At 42.1% G+C, this 16,872-nt stretch overlaps 1 protein-coding gene across 4 annotated transcripts in view; it reads left to right on the top strand.

Annotated features, from left to right (window-relative positions):
* PIP5K1B (phosphatidylinositol-4-phosphate 5-kinase type 1 beta) overlaps positions 1–16,872 on the top strand; it is a 326,914-nt gene that overhangs the window by 76,054 nt on the left and 233,988 nt on the right. The window contains exon 1 of one of the 4 annotated variants that reach the window (XM_067744229.1): positions 7,131–7,418. The exons of the other annotated variants lie outside the window; for them this stretch is intronic. The gene's annotated coding sequence lies outside the window, so the exon portion shown is untranslated. Of the gene's footprint in view, positions 1–7,130; positions 7,419–16,872 lie in introns of those variants that run through there. 4 annotated transcript variants of the gene reach the window in all.

Below are 16,872 nucleotides of genomic sequence, written 5' to 3'. Positions count from 1 at the left end.
ACCTTTAAGCGTACTTAAAAGATCGATTGTAATCAAGAATAACCTGTATGGGATTGCCTTCCAGTGGTTCACATTTATCAGTTCAGCCGGCTACATACCTATAGCAAGAGACCACTCTTAGATATTTGGCATATAAGGGGGAAAGGGTCAAGACTTATGAGGGAAACAGGACTGAGAATTGTTTTCTTATTGGCATGTTTTTAGATGAGTAGAAAAAGTCTGAAGATCCAAGAGAGAAGTGGGAGATTGGGGGGAATAGTCGCCAAAGCAACAAACCGAAGAAGATGATGTAACTGATACTTCCTGAGTAGCATCAGTGAATAGAAGAAGGAGTTGGTCTTGGAAAGGTTGTCTAGAATAATTTTTTTTTTCTTTTGCAACAGGAAGGAGAGTGAAAAGGCTAGGCAAAGATAGCAGTAAATGTTGAACTGATTTGTGTTGCAGGAGTTTAGGGGTTTGGAGGCAGGTGTATATGAAAAGTGAAAAGAATTTGTATCTGATTGCCTCTGTTTTCCAAGTTTTAAGGAGTGTAGGATGTTTCAGGGTGGGGCAGGAGTAGATTTGGAAGCTTGAATGAAGTAAAGGTTTAATGCTACCTCTGTGAGAATCTGTAAAGGAGTGACAAGGGTGAGTAGGAGCTTTATTAGGCCACATTGGATGACAGGTTGCCATTGGATGTCCGGTGCAAAAGAAGTAGATTGGATTGACCTAAGTTTGGGAATTGGTTAAACGGGAACTAGGTAAAGTCAAGTGTGTGAAGCAAATAAGTATTCTGCTGAAAGTGGAGTTGAGTGATTGGCCAAGATCTTGGAGATGCTAAGAGAAGTCAGCAGCGGGTCATGGAATAGGCCGTTTTTTTTCCCAAGGTCTTACGTTACAGTCATCCGTGACAAAGTATACAGAGAATCTGATCTCACTGCAGAACTCTCACTTTAGCAGTTTTGCCCATATTTTTCATGTCTCATTGTGTTCAGAGACTCAATCCTGAATCAGCAAGCCTTGAGTTCCATTTAGTGGATTTAAAAAAAAAGTTTTTTTTGGAGTCAGATTGCTCACTGTAGCCAAGACAGTTCTTTATGCCTTCCCTACCTTGCCATGCAAGTAAAAAGGTTTTCTTAAAAGTTGATATGACCTTTATATTAAAAAGTATATATGAAGTACTTGCTACATGTCAGGCACTCTTCTAGCTGCTAAACAAATGTATTGTTTCATTTAATCTTCATCAGTATCCTCTGAGATTAGTGCCATATTATCCGCATTTTATGTGTCCTCACTTATCATGGAGGCACAGAGACATTAGGTACCTTGCTCAGGATTCCGAACTGGGAGGCAGTGGTTAAAAACACAGACTGTGGAGCTGGGTGGCTGAGGTAAGGGTCACTCTAGGTAAAGTCCTTACAGCGGTGCTGGGCAGTTAGTATCAACTGTCATTACTGTCCTTGTGGTGGTGATTGTTGTCATTATTGTCACCTAGTGTGGACTTGCTAAGGAATCTTCTTTATTATCCATGAGTGATGAAACTCCTACTTTCACACTCAGTAACAGTATACTCTATCCTTCTAGGCAGCCTGTCCTTTTATAAGATGAGAGTTTTTTGACGTTGGAGTATTTCTTACACTGAGCAGACATTTCCCTCTGGAACTTACACCATTTAATTCAAGTCCAACTCTCTGGAAAATGCAGAACAAGCCTTATCTCTTTTTTAGATGATAGCCTTCCCTTCACAAATCAGAAACACTGATCCCTCGGTAATGACCTCTTCTTACTTCTGGATCGGGGGAACCTTGAGCAATTTCTTTAGTGTACTTCCTCTGTGAAATCAGGCTATCGTTGCTCGGCAGCCAGGATTTTCACGAGATTGTGATCCCTTTAATACTGTTCGCTTTCCCTAGTAGAAAAGCAAGAGATGGTCTAATAACATGAGCCATTGCCAATAGTAATAATAATAATTAGCACTAATATTTACTGAGTATTCAGTAAGGGCCTAGACACTATTTTCCATGCTTTGATTGTAATGAGTTTATTTAATCCTCATGACAGCCCTGTGAGGTAAATGCAATGATTATTCCCATTTAACAGATGAGAACACCAAATACATTTTCTCAAGTCTGTTACTTTCTATTATTTTTTTTTCCGTTTGAATTTAAGTCTTTTTTGCCTTTTCCTTATGAACAGACTTTTTTGGTTTTGTTTTTTGAGATAAAGCCTATTTTCCAGCTTGCTAGGGTTGCCACTTGTTTTGAATCAAACGATATGTTTACTTAAAATGATGGCTTTAGACATTATTATCATATTAGGGGAAGCAATCAGGAGGATTGCTTTCTTTACTAATAGGTTAAAAAAAATTAAAGTTGTATAGAAGGATATCATGGTTTACATATTTTAAAACTGATTTGCTATTCGAAATAAGAAATCCCCAAACTACAAATTTTAAATTATTGTTTTAAAAAAATTTGTATATATATGTATATGTTATATATGCTTTGTTATACTTGAGTTATACAGTATCCTTGGTTGTCCTTAGATTTTCACTCCTGGGGAAACAAAAGCAAGAACCATTTGACCGCCCCCCCCCCCAAACAAACTCTATAAGGTAAAAATGTATCATTTTTAGAGGAAAAGTAACAGCAGGATTTAAAGAGTGATCCAAAATCTTTTATTACCTAATTAACAAATTCGCCTTCTTTCTCTATAAGAAGCTCTCCCCAGAGGTTAGAGATTTAAATTCAGAACACTTGAGCAATCCCTGAGAAACTATTATTCTTCTTACCTTTACTTCATAGAAAATCACTGTTCAGCAAAAGGACCCAAAAAGGAAAACTTGCCTTTGAATGCATTTTAGAATTGGTGCTTAAACTTCAAGTTTCACAGTGTAACGTCCCTGCATTAGATATTTTGAAACAAACCATTGAAAGCCACAGTTTGTTCCAAAAGGTTAGTATCATTTTTGGAAGTTCAATAAATATTTTAAAATCACCTTAAAAGTGACTTTTGATTCTACCTATAAGGGAAATGAATCTGAAAAAGAATAGATAGGTAGGTAGATAGATAGATAGATATGTGGATAGATAGATAGAGATAACTGAATCACTGCTGTACACCTGAAACTAACACATTGTAAATTAACTATACTTGAATTAAAAAATAAAAATAAGGAAGTTAACCTTAGTGAAGTTAAGTGATTTACCCAAGCTCACAGAAATAGTAAGTGGATGCAAATAAAATTTGTACATAGATCTGTACACCACCCCACCCCACCCCGCCAAAAAAGTGACTTTTGGTTCTATATGTAGCTTGTTTGTGAAAACAGTTTTATAACAGAGAGGTTAGGCAGCTAACATCAAATACTACAGTCCTGTGCATGCACAATTAATGTACGTGCACATTTGCACGTACACACACCTGACCTACTTTATGAATTTTGTTCTGTGTGCTTGGGGCCTTATTTAGCTTTACTCCCATTTTAGATTTCCCCTCATTTTCCTCTCCTTGGTCTTCTTAGGTAGGTTAGACTTTGTAAATTACACGCGCGCGCACACACACACACACACACACACACACACGCACACACACACACACACACACACACACAGGTACTGTTGGCGAAAGTGTTTTGTGCCTTGATTGTGCATCAACTTTCCAAATTCCAAGTGCTGCCCTAAAAGAGAAATAGGTATTTGGTTCTCATACCTCATTTCTTTGTGCCTGATTTCTATTTCTCCTTTTTGAACTTTCGGAATAAACACTTGGGAGATGTGAAAATCACTCATTAACAAATTCTTAGGCAGTGTGACTGAAACTAGAAAGCAGAGTATGTGTAGCTTTTATTTACCTGTGAAAGTTCAGTTCTGTATCAGTGCCAGGGATAGTTCTGGTTCTTTTCCAATTGCCTACAATGGTCTTCCAAAACAAACTGACCTCTAAGGCTTGGCTAGCAAGGCAGGTTGTGAAAGAAGACAATTGAAAAAGATCTTTTGTGCCCTCGCAAAATAAAATTGGTTGAGGTGACCATTCCTGTGATTCAGACGATCCCTCCCTCTTACTTTAAGGACAAAGAATGATTTCACTGTTACAATGCCCAGAGGATTACTGGAACTCCAGAGTGACAAGTAGCTATTGCGTGTTGGTGTCTTTTGGAAAGAAAAATGCGAGGTGTTCAGGAAGGGATGGGAGTGAGCAGATGATGTATGGATTGGGTATTCCTTTTGGCATGTGAGCCCTCGGACTACCATTGTGAGCTCCCTGTTGACTAGAGAGTGACATTGATGGTGGTTTTCTTCATGAATGTTTTTTTTTGTTCCATTTCATTTGGGATTTGAGGTTGAATCAGTATGTGTTTAAGAATGTCTTCGACCGGCTTTCCCTTAATGGTCTCGTCTTTTAAGTCTTCTAAAAAATGGTAAATAATAATAACAACGATAATTATCTTTCCTTATTATCAAAGGTTCCTTTGAGTCAAGAATTAAAGTTCTTGGAGCTCTTTACCTTACCAATTTACACTAGGTTTCTAACTCAAGTAAAATTCTACACCTATCTATATATGGTCTTTCTGAAGGCCCCATTTTACCACACTGCTTGCTACCAGTATTTCTAAAATGCAAACCTGAAATTCAACTTTAATAGCTACCTCTTAACTTCAGGATTAAGTCCAATTACACAGTATGATAAGCTGCATATCTCCACATACCCCCTGAACCCCGGGACTCTAGCCACACTGAGCTGCCTGGGCTCCCCCAGCTTCAGGCTCCCATGTACTTATCTGTGCTTTGACAAGCTGTGTGTCCTCTGCTGAGAACAGCACTTCCTCCCTTCTTCCTCTGCACTCCTTACCAACCTTTTGTCCTTAACTAACCCCTTAAAAACTTAGCCCGAGGGAGCATAGCTTCTGGAAAGCTTTTCCTAATGGCCTCTGCCTCTCCAGCCCTGGTGAGTTAGATAGCGTTCTTGTGGGATCTTGTTATACCCAGGACTTCCTTCTATAAAGGCAGTTAACAGGCTGATGTGTGTTTGGGTGGTTTCTTGTTTCTTTAACCTATGTAAAAACAAAGGCTCTGTCTTTTAGTTCTGTTCCTAATGCCTGTGCATAGAACATTATAGTTACTCGAATTTATATTGAGTGGATGATTAGTGGATGGGTAAGTGGGTGAACAAATGGCACAGACAATTTTTAAGAGAAAGGAATGTAGTAAGATTTTTAGTGGACCAAGTCTAGTCACATGGCTGGGCTCTTTATAGTTTGCTAAGAGACTAGAAATTCATTTGTTAAATAATTTTGCTTTGAGCACCTGCCTCACATTGGCTAGTCTCTTAGGCTACGTCAGTGTACAAAACAGACTCCCGCCCTTGTAGAGCACACATTCTGCTTACATCCTAACAGGGTGGAGGTGGAGGGAGGGGTTGGCAATAAACATAATAAATAAGTAAATTACATCATATATACCGTGAGAAGTGGCAAGGAAATCAAGGTGGCTGGAGCAGAGTTATTGAAGGGAAGGATAGTTGGAGGGGCTTAGAGAGGTGGGCAGGGGTGGGAACTGCTGCCAATACAGGTGGCATAAGGTCTCGTGTGCCATTAAAGGACACTGACTTTGACTATGAGAGATGGAGAGCCAGTGCAGGGGTTTGAACGTAGAAGTGGCATGACCTATCTTAGGTTTTAAAGGAAACACCCTTGCTGTCTTGACTATGAGGAAGCAGGGGGACCAATTAGGAGGCTTTCCAACAATCCAGGTAAGAGACAATGGTGGCTTGAACGAGGGTGGTAACAGTGGAGGCGTGGAGAAGTGGTGAAATTCTAGATATATTTTGAAGGTAGAGCCAGTAGATTTTGCTGACAGATTTAAGGTGGGCATAAGGCAGGGTTGGGGCAGAGGGGAGAAGGAGAGAGAAACTGAAAGGATGGAGTTCCCATCGACTGAGATGTGGAAATCTGTAAGGTAGGATTTTTTGTTTCGGGTTTTTTTGTGCGTGTTTTTTTGCTGCTGTTGTTTGGCTGGGGGGTGGGGTGGGTTGAGGACGGGAGGTATAAGGAGCTCAGTTTGGATATGTTAAGTAAACGAACCTTATTAGACATTCAGACGGAGATGTCAAGTAAGCACTTAGATTTCTGAATCTAGAGTTCAGGAAAGAAGGCTGGGCTGTAATTACAGCACTGGGAGCCATCTTCCTGTGATGACAACTTAAAGAGAATACATGAGATCACCGAGGGTCATGTGAATGTGGATAAAGAACAGAAGAATAAGAACTGAACCTTGGGACACCCTGTAACATTAAGAGGTCAGGAAAAGGACCCTGAGAAGGAACAACCAGGGAGGGAAGAAGACCAAGAGAGTGTGCTGTCCTAGAAACTAGGGAAAGGAAACGGGGGGAGAGGATAGAGTGATCAAATGTTACCAGTTGCAGCTGATCTGACGAGAGAGGATTGATTGTTGAGCCCTGGATTCAGTAACATGTAAGTTACAGGTCGCGGTGGTGAGAGTCATTTCACTGGAGTGGTGGGGTGGAAGCCTGATTAGAGGAGGTTTAAGAGAAAATAGGATGAGCAGAATTGGAGACAGCCAGATGGCTGAAGAAAGAGATTGAGTTCTTCTAGATCCTTAAGGATAAAGAGGAACTAAAGGGAAAAGGTCACCCCCTCTCCCCTTCTTATGGGTAGATTGTTATTAAGCATTTCACAAGCAATACCTCTTTACATATATGTGATTATAATTTGGGAAAAACCAAGGTCAAAAGAAATTGTTTTCTTTCCTTTTTTTTTCTTTTTGGCTTTTTTGTGAGGAGAAAAACCTATAGGTAAATGCTTTTACGCCAAACATGAGGAGACTGTTCAAGCAGAAGGCTTACTGATTCACTTCCTTCATGAATTCATCTGGTTCATTTTATTCCCTTGTCATCTATTTCTCTTAATGGCTTTTTTTCCCACTTATAAATTGAAATTTAATTCCACACCCGTGACACAATTATTTCTGCAAGTTTGGCCCAGTTTCTTAACCCAGAGACATTTTCCTCTTCAGTGAGTACTGTGAATTTTTTTTAAAGTAGTTAATTGTCCTCTTAGGTTTTATTTAGGGACAGATTTTTTTTTTTTTTTCCTTATCCCTTTTCACAATTGTTGCTGAACGGTGGGAGAGGAGAGTGCCAGTAATGATAAGAAAGAAAGAACGCTTTCCTTACTTTAAATTGCTACGATTTCATTCTAATCATAAAATATTGTCAGGTTCCTTCTTGTGGGTTGGGCAGTCCATCCCAGTCTTTCATACAAGAGGACTCAGGGACATCCAAACCATATTTGTACTCAGGAGGGAAGAGTGCTTTCTCCTGGACCTCCTTCTCTCTCCTGATACTGCATTTCTGCCTTTCAAGACTCCAGCCAAGTCCTGCTGACTTCATGGAGCCTTCTCTGCTTCTCCTGGCTCTAGGTAGTATTGGTTTCCTCTTCATCGCTATACCTACTGCCTGTAGCCCTTACTTTGTCGGGTTTCTTTGGGGGGGGGGAGGGGAGTAGAGGGGGTGTAATGTCATGTAATGGTTATAAAAGCACTGCATCTGCAGACTTGTAGAACTGCATTCCTGACCTAGCCCTCCCACTTCCCTGCTTCGTGCAAATTAATCTTTGTGTGCCTCAGTCTTTTTACCTGTTGAATAGGAGTGGTTCCTACCTCAAACGTCGTAAGAATTGGAGGGGAGAAGGCGTGTAAAATTATTTGGCAGAAAACTAATCATTTGAAAAAATGGAAACCTGAAGAATATATATAGTATATGAAATAATCCCCTATCTTTATGGCAGATTTCCTGAAAGAAAGAGACAATGGCTTATGTATCTTTCCTAATAGCAGTGCATCTCTATAGAAAGAACTTGGGGTTTATCAGTGCTGATAGGTGGAGCTTGGGAAACATGGAGTGTTTGCTCATGGAGACCTGTGATACACATGTCATGATGTATTTCATTGTTGCACGTTAGAGAGTATTTCAGGCTTTAGGACCTCTTCCAGACTAAAACCCTTACAAGGCACAGGCTAGGGAGGGTGATGTTGCAACTTCGATGGTCTGTGAAGTCAATACGCTTTCGTTTTAGTTTTCTTAACACTCGTGAAAGTTGCTGGGTTTTTTTTGCCTCTCATTCACATTTTCACAGCCCAGAATTCAGAAATCTGCTTTAATTTTAACACAATCGATCAAATTCTGTATAATTAGGACAAGAGATTAGATGACATTTACTTTTAAGCAACCTTTCATAAACTGTGTATTTTAATAATGTGAAAAAAGATTGAAAAGAAACAAGTAAATAGGCTAAAACAAAGCAAATTACACTTTCTAATGATAAAAGCAATACAGATTCATTTGAAATTAAAAGAATTCCAATAAGCAAAAAGAAGTACACTTCACTGAGTTGCTGCTGTTTATCTTCCCATGTATATTATAGGCTTTTTCTCTTTTTTTTTTAAATTATTTTTTAAATTATTTTTGGCTGCGTTGGGTCTTCATTGCTGCGCACGGGCTTTTCTCTAGTTGCGGCGAGCGGGGGCTACTCTTCGTTGCGGTGCGCGGTTTTCTCATTGTGGTGGCTTCTCTTGTTGTGGAGCACAGGCTCTAGGCGTGTGGGCTTCAGTACTTGTGGCACGTGGGCTCAGTAGTTGTAGCTCGCGGGCTCTAGAGCGCAGGCTCAGTAGTTGTGGCGCATGGGCTTAGCTACTCTGTGGCACGTGGGATCCTCCCAGACCAGGGCTTGAACCCATGTCCCCAGGTGGATTCTTAACCACTGCGCCACCAGGGAAGTCCTATTCCAGGCTTTTTCTATGCTTAAATATGCACATGTAATTTTTACACAAAAATGGCATCTATAGTCAGCTCCACAAACTACTTTTTTCCATATAATATACAGTGAATGTTTTAAATATACTTTTGCATCATTTTGCCTTCTGTGGCTGTACCATGTTATAGGTAACCAGCTGCTTTTGGTTCTCTAGCATGTTTCTAATTTCTTCTCAGTTACAGCGTTCTGATGTACATCTGAACAACTTTTAAAATGTAAAGACCACAGAACTTTCTTGGACTTGCCAACGTCAAATAGCTGGCATGTTAATTTCAATTCCATTTTGTCCATTTCTAAAGCATTCTTTTCCAAGTCAGTTTTGAGTGATTTATTTGATGGTCATGTTTGGATCTCCCGTGTGTGACTGAAAAAAAAAAAAAAAAAAAGAGCATAGTTCTCTGAAAATAATCTGTATTTCAATTTTTTTCATGAATCTAAGACAGCCTTTTCTTCATTTAATCCAAACTAGAGAGTTTTGATAATGTCGCTAGGAACATGTTGCTCTGAGGTCTTTATCTCCTCTACTAGACCTATCTGTAATTCAGGATTAGTGAGGTCTCCAGGAGGTCAGTTACTGCTGTTTTGTCATTTCAGTGGAAAAAAGCCTGGAGCATTTGGAGGTGAGAAGGGGTGCGGAGATTGCATGGGTGGGTGGGTGGTGATGGAGAAGGAGGCCAGGATTAGACAGATACCTGCCCTCACAGACTTAAGGTTCCCACCCATTTTCATCTTTCACAGCTATGGCAACATGAGATCTCACATTTTCTAGGGTAGTCAAGATAACAAATATTGCCTCCAGCTGCCCATTGAAATGTCTCAGAAATCTTGACATTAAAATTGGCATACTTCTGTTTCATCCATCTAGAAATGATATGAAAATCCTTCGTGATGTCATGTTTGTCAGTATTAGGGTTATAAAATATGGTCACCAAAGGTGTAGGTCTTAGGAGAAGGAATAATAGAGATGACTTACTCATTTTTGCAGTAAATGTCCAGTGAATACCTAGTATGCACCAGGCACTGTGCTAGGGGCCGGGGATACAAAGAGGGGTGGGCAAGTCTTTAAGCTGCTCTTGGTGGGGTACACACATAGAAATTAAAAATGGACAGTGCTTTGCTGAAATATAGACATATTTCCAAGATTCTATAGGAATACAGAGGAAGGAAATACAAAGGTGTTTACAAAAGAAGCAGGTCTTTAGCAAGTTGATATCCTCCAAGGGGAACATGAAGAGGGTCATGTAACATGTGCAAAGAACAGAGTGTATTCCAGCAATTTCCAGCCAACAAGAATTGCAGTGTTCATTTAAAACAAATAATTAATTCTTAAGTTTAAAAAAATTTTTTTTACTAATTTAATGTTTTCTTATTTCTCTATATTTCTGATTTTTAAAAAACCGAATTATTTATTTGTTTATTCCTTTTTAGGAAGTTATGAAATCATTTGATCCTAAAAGAGTAAATGAAATGAACTTGACTTAATAAGGTGTTCTTGTATCTGCCTCCATCTCAATGACATTCTTTTTCTCCTGCCTTGGATTTAATAGCTTAGAAATTATGGCTGTAGATTCATAAGGAGATCGAAAGATAGAATAGACAAAGACTATGTAGATCAAACTATCAAATTATCTGAGAATTTTTTCATGCTCTCAGTAATATTCCAAAGTATGATCAAGGTCACTGTGCACGGTCTTAGCATTGGAAAAGCCCTGGGCTATGCATTCTGAGATTTCAAATAAAGTGGATTTATAGTGGAAAGGAACCAGAGTGTTAGACTAAATAGATACATTGTAACAGAGCCATAATGATCTTATTTAGATATTTTCCACATTAAATAAGGCATGTAGTACTGCTCTGTTATTGTCATGATTTTTTAAAATAAATGAATTTGCATCCATGGTAGTTTTTTTTTTTTTTTAATTCTCCATGGAGTACCACACGTGAATAAAATAATCTGTTGGAGCCCAGATTTGAATTAAGCTTCCTCAAAGTATAATGATTCCTTCATTAATTTTAATCTTGCTTTATAAGCAAGAATTTTTTTAAGTTTAGGAAGCCTAATTAACATTTTGGAGAGTGATAATTGGGGTGAATTTCTAATATGGTTGTAACATTGTTCACTTGGTAAATATTTCTTAAGCACCTACTCTAGGCCAGACACCAACCTTTCATTGACAATTTTATCTCAGTTTTCTAAAAGACACATTAATTCCCTTGCTTCATGGAGTTTATATTATAGTGAGAGGTAACACACCAAATAAAAAAAAGAGGAGAGGGAGGGAGGGAAAGTGAGAGAGACAAACAATGGAATCCTTGCCAATTACAATAAAGGTTAGGAAGGAAATAAATGAGGGACTGAGAACTTGAATGATAGAGAAGCACCTGTTTTGTACAGGCTGGTCAGGGAGAAGCGTTACAGACCTGGAGTAGTGTGTGCAGAGCCCTTGAGCTAGAAAGAGCTTGGTGTGTTTGAGGAATTGCAGTAAGGCTAGTGGGGCCGGAGCCCAGTGAGTAAGGGGAAAAACAGCATGAGATGAGGTTGAACAGCAGGGTAATCAGCAGATCCTACAGAGTCTTACAGGCCAAGGCCAGGAGTCTGGATTTTATTCTAAATGCAATGGGAAAGCATTAAAGGGTTTTACACAAGGGACTCACCTGAACAGATTTCCTCTTCATGATCGTTCTTGCTTGTGGAGAATGGAAGCGGGGAAACCCATGGGGAAGCTGTTGTATTCATCTAGGCAAGAGATGCCGGTTAACAGGGACCCCAAGGGGTAGCAGTAGGATGGAGAGGGGAGGATGAAGAGGGGACCGTGGTTGTGAGACATCAGCAGGACTTGGGGGGAGGGCGGGGGGAGGGGGGACAGCAGGCATGATTCCGAGTTTACTGACTGGAGTAAAAAGGGGGGTGGAGTGACATTGCACGAGATGGGAGATTGGAAGAGGCAGGAGTAGGGGTGTTTGAGTTCTGTTTAGGATGTATTACGTCTAATATACTGTGAGAAGCACCAAAGGGAGATGTCACTTGGACATGTAAGCCCAAAGCTAAGGAAAGTGACGCTCTAGCTAAGATTATATTTGAGATGACCACACTACCCATTAGAATGTTAGCTTGAATCGATTTTTTAAAAGTGCTGGGAGTGTGATTGATAATACTGAAACCCTCTCTCTAGTGCATATCCTTTGTTCATCAGTGACTCAGTTTAGAGCACACGCCAGTTGTGAAAATGAACGAAGTGGTGACTTCTCTTATTCCAAACGCATGGCACACAAGACCTTCCCTGCAGAACCTTCCAGATTCATGCCAGACCCCTCCCCAACATGTACCTCTGTATTTCCACCGTGACAAATAACTGGTAATTTCCAGAAGGCACCATGTTGTCCCACCTCTGTGGCTTTGCAAATGCTGCTCCTGTGTCCTGGAAATACCCATTCCAGCTTTTTCTACCTTGCTCTCCACGAGTCATTTAAGATACAACTCAGGGGGCTTCCCTGGTGGCGCAGTGGTTGAGAGTCCGCCTGCCGATGCAGGGGACACGGGTTCGTGCCCTGGTACGGGAGGATCCCACATGCTGCGGAGCGGCTGGGCCCGTGAGCCATGGCCGCTGAGCCTGCGCGTCCGGAGCCTGTGCTCCGCAACGGGAGAGGCCACAACAGTGAGAGGCCCGCGTACCGCAAAAAAAACAAAAAAAGATACAACTCAGGTAGGAATCACTTCCTCAGAGGAGCCTTCCTGGAATCCGGGTAATGTGCCCCTTCCATGTGCTCCCCTGGGCAACCTGTATCCGCCCCATCTCGGTGCTGACTACACTGTTTTCTGACTGCCAGCTGGTCCTCCTGTTTCTTAGGCAAAATCTCTTAAACCCAGGCAAGAGGGGCCCTGTTCTTGAGGTGTTTAGGTGTAAGAATTCCAAGTGTCAGAATTTTTTTGTTTTCTTGCGGTACGTGGGCCTCTCACCGCTGTGGCCTCTCCCGTTGCGGAGCACAGGCTCTGGACACGCAGGCTCAGCAGCCATGGCTCACGGGGCCCAGCCGTTCCGCGGCATGTGGGATCCTCCCGGACCGGGGCACGAACCCTTGTCCCCTGCATCAGCAGGCGGACTCTCAACCACTGCGCCACCAGGGAAGCCCGTCAGAATATTTTGAGCTGTTGTCTCCACACCTATATCTCCTTCTTCAACCTCCCCTTGATTCCCAGACAGGAAACTTGACCCGAGACACTGGTGTCCGTGCCCATTCCCAGTGCTCCCAAGGCTCTCTCAGTTAGCACTTGCTGCTGCCACACAGGTAGGTGGTCCAGAGGTATTTTAGGCTGTCACTGTTCCTCTGCCTGCCTGCCTGCTGATAAGGTGAATTGAAATCGTGTGTATGGGGGAGGGGGGCTTGCTGCCTTCCTTGAACCAAGACTCAGTCGTCCTGAGCTTCTGATGGAAACTCCGCACGTAGGGCTATTCAAGGGGAAACGACAAGCCTGGGCAGCAGAGAACTTGGAATTCCATGGAGACTTAGTGGTATTAACACTAGGAAAAGGGCACATATTTTTCCATGGATTGCTAATAATCAAAACAATGCTCGATCCTTCCTGGGTTGCATTCCTGAATTTAAACATCAGAGATTTATCCTTTTCCTTGATGTTAAGAGGGTATGTTTAGTACTGAGATACCAGCATGGTGGTGAGCTTTGAGGCAGCCTGCCAGGTGTGTGGGATTTGAAATAAATCCTAACGCTGAAGATTGGGGATTTCACCCCCTATTTTCAAAGCCATAGGAATTGAAATAGTTTAATAATAAGATGGAAAGTTACTCCTGTGAACTTAATACAGCACTTGAAAAGAAATCTTTGCCAGAGTGGACTGAGTCTCTTCCAACGGATAAGTGAAAGTCTAGACAGTTTTCACTTAAAGGTAAGGTTACTTTGCAGCATAGATAAACCCCAGTAGGGTTTGCAGATGAACAGCTCACTCCAAGAGAAGCCCAATCTCAGACTGAAGTTCACTCCTTAGGGCCGCTCCACAGGGTTGTCTTCTTTTGTTCTGTGACTCATGCTGTGTTGAATTCTGCTGGAATGAATGACGTAGGCTTGCCGCAGGGTATCACAGCCCAGTTCAGCCCCTGTGCCATAGAAGCAGTGAGGGGAGGGAGAGCAAGGCAGTGTGTGAGCGTACCAGAAAGCAGATTAGAAGAGACGCCAAAGGAGCACGGTGGGCATCTCCGGGCGGTGAGATTGCTGGCCAGTTTTATTTTATTTGTGATTCTCTATATTTGCCCAATATTTCTATAATAGATACGAGTTGCATTTATAGCCATATATATATATATATATATATATATATATATATATTTTTTTTTTTGCGTTACGCGGGCCTCTCACTGCTGTGGCCCCTTCCACCACGGAGCACAGGCTCCGGACGCGCAGGCTCAGGGGCCATGGCTCATGGGCCCAGCCGCTCCGCGGCATGTGGGATCCTCCCAGACCAGGGCACGAACCCGTGTCCCCCACATCGGCAGGCGGACTCTCAACCACTGCACCACCAGGGAAGCCCATATAGCCATATTTTTTTAAATGTTCAAAAAGAGATCCATTTGAAGAAAATGAGATGGGGGGAGGGATAAATTAGGAGTTAAAGATTAACAGATACACACTACTATATATAAAATAGATAACAAGGACCTACTGTATAACACAGGGAACTATATTCAAGTTATTGTAATAACCTATAATGGAAAAGAATCTGAAAAGTAATTCATGTACACCCAAAACTAACACAGCATTGTAAATCAACTATACTTCAGTTGTGTGAAATAAACCTAAAACAGGGATGGAAGGAAGGAAAGAAGGAAGGAAGGGAGAGAGGGAGAGAGGGAGGGAGGGAGGGAGGGAGAAAGAGAACTCTTGTAGAAGTATTTGGGATGCAAAATCACTGTCCTAGTTTTTCATCTTGTTTCTCACTCTGAAAACTAAACATTCATTTATTATCCAATGCTAAAAAGAAGGAAGAAGAAAACATTTATGAAGCATTGACTTAACTGAAAATAAGTAAGGACTGAAAATAAGACTTCCTTTCTGTACTCAAGATAGCTTATCTAAGAAGTGTGGCAGACATTCTTATATGTACATTCATTACACTTTCAACCTTTAAGTCCGTGTGCCAAGCACTGTGCTAGGTTCTGTGATTTACAGAGAAATACACAGAGGTTATTGCCCTGAAAGGGCTGATAGTGTAGTGGAAAGAAAAGAAATTGAAACTGATAATTACAGTGTAATCAGTAAGTGTCACAGTAGGGGCAGGACCAGGGCACCATGGGAGCACAGAGAGGCACTGAGCCCTGACTTGGGAGGAGGAAGGGTGAATTCATAGAAGGAAACGATTGCCTTCGGTGCATCTTGAAGAATAAGAAACACCAGCCGGGGGAGGGGTGGAGGAACAGTGGCATGTCAGGCTCTGGAGAGAGTGCAATGGAAGGAGGCAAGAGAGCACTATGGCTTCTGAGAACTGCAAATCATCCCATATGGCAGCAACCATGCTGGGGTAGGCAGCAAGGAGAGATGAATTGAAGAGGCCAGGTCATGAGAGGTCATGTGCTGTGCTAAAGACTTTTGAGTTCCCCCCTGAAGCAGTGGGAAGCTACCACAGGATTTTGAAGGAGAGTGACATAGACAGATTTGCATTATAGAAAGATTCTTCTAGCAATAGTGTGCCCCAGCAAGGCAGACTAATTAGGAGGCTGAGGCAGCAATCTGTGCAATAAATAAAGAAGTCTCAATTAAGAGAGTAACCGGGAAATGCGGAGAAAGAATCAAAGAACGTCAGGGAGATTGATTGAAAAGAATTTGATTGATGCGCTGTGGGATGAGGTTAAAAGAGGAGTCGGGATGACCCCTTGGTTTCTGGCTTGGACAACTAGATGGATGATGGCAGCATTCTCTGAGCGGGGACGAGTGTGATAAACTAGAATTTATAGTGCCCCTAAGATGCTATATAAGAACCCTGAAAGCAACTGAAAATATAGTCTGGAGCTCAAGAAAGAGATGTAGGCTCAAGAGTTATTGGGGACTATTCCAAGTAGGTGGCAGTTGAACCCCTGGGTAATGGAAGAGATTATGCAGAGGGAGTGAGAAGAAGAGAATACAGAAGACCACGAGGAACAGGAATTTCACGACGCAGCCCAAGAAGAGGGAGCCTGCCAAGGAGACCAAGGTGTGTTCCGAGACGTAGGGGGAAAGCCGGCTATATCAGGAAGGGGAAACCAGGTATATGTGGAATCCTGGTTCGGGCTCACTCTCAAGCCTGCCATCCATGGAAGAAAGGGCAAAGAGCCAGTGACAAGTGGCAGAAATGCCCACACCAACTGAGTTTGCCTCTAACAAGTCTCCCTGGACATAAACGTCTGCCAACATTTCATTTGTAAAACGTCTGGCAATATAAGTTTTCTGTTTGTTTAACTGGGCGTATTGCCTCCCCCAAGCAAAATCAGGCTTCTGTTAGTAAAGACCGTAAGGAAAGGGATTTGGGGTAGGCAAACGACAGTGTTGGCCATGTGGGATAGCCAAGGGTGGAGGCACTGTTGATGGAGGAAGACTGGTCATCCATCAGTTCAACACAGATCTCAGAGCCCAGTGTGTGCAGGCTACTCCAAGGTCAATGCCGTGAAGAAGTCCAGAAAGGTGACGAATGAAACTTCATGGGTGAAGTAACCAGTAGCCCACTTGTGAAGTTGGGGTGGTTATGGGGGGTGGCTGGATTGCTGCTGCATCCGGAAGTGAAGGGGGAGGGGAGGAAGTCAAGGCAGGGAGCGAACACTAGTCTTCGGAGGATTTATCTTGAGCATAAGGGGAGTGAGAAGGTTGCAACCAGAAGAGGGCGTCAGGGTGAAGAAGGCGTGTGCGGGAGGAAGGGTCTCAGGAAGGGTATCAACATGCTCATATTCCCAAGGTAAAGGGGCAGATGAGAGAAAGCCGTTGAAGGTCCAGGTCAAAGGATAACTGATGGAGAGAGGGCTCCAGACTGGTGTGTGCAGGAGGGAACACAGAACATTCCTTAGCTGTGCATTAGAGAGGAG

The sequence above is a fragment of the Pseudorca crassidens genome, chromosome 7 (genome assembly GCF_039906515.1).
Source record: "Pseudorca crassidens isolate mPseCra1 chromosome 7, mPseCra1.hap1, whole genome shotgun sequence".
Classification (NCBI taxonomy): Eukaryota; Metazoa; Chordata; class Mammalia; order Artiodactyla; family Delphinidae; genus Pseudorca; species Pseudorca crassidens.
The sequence above is the reverse complement of the archived record's forward strand: the minus strand, read 5'-3'. Positions and strand labels throughout refer to the sequence as shown.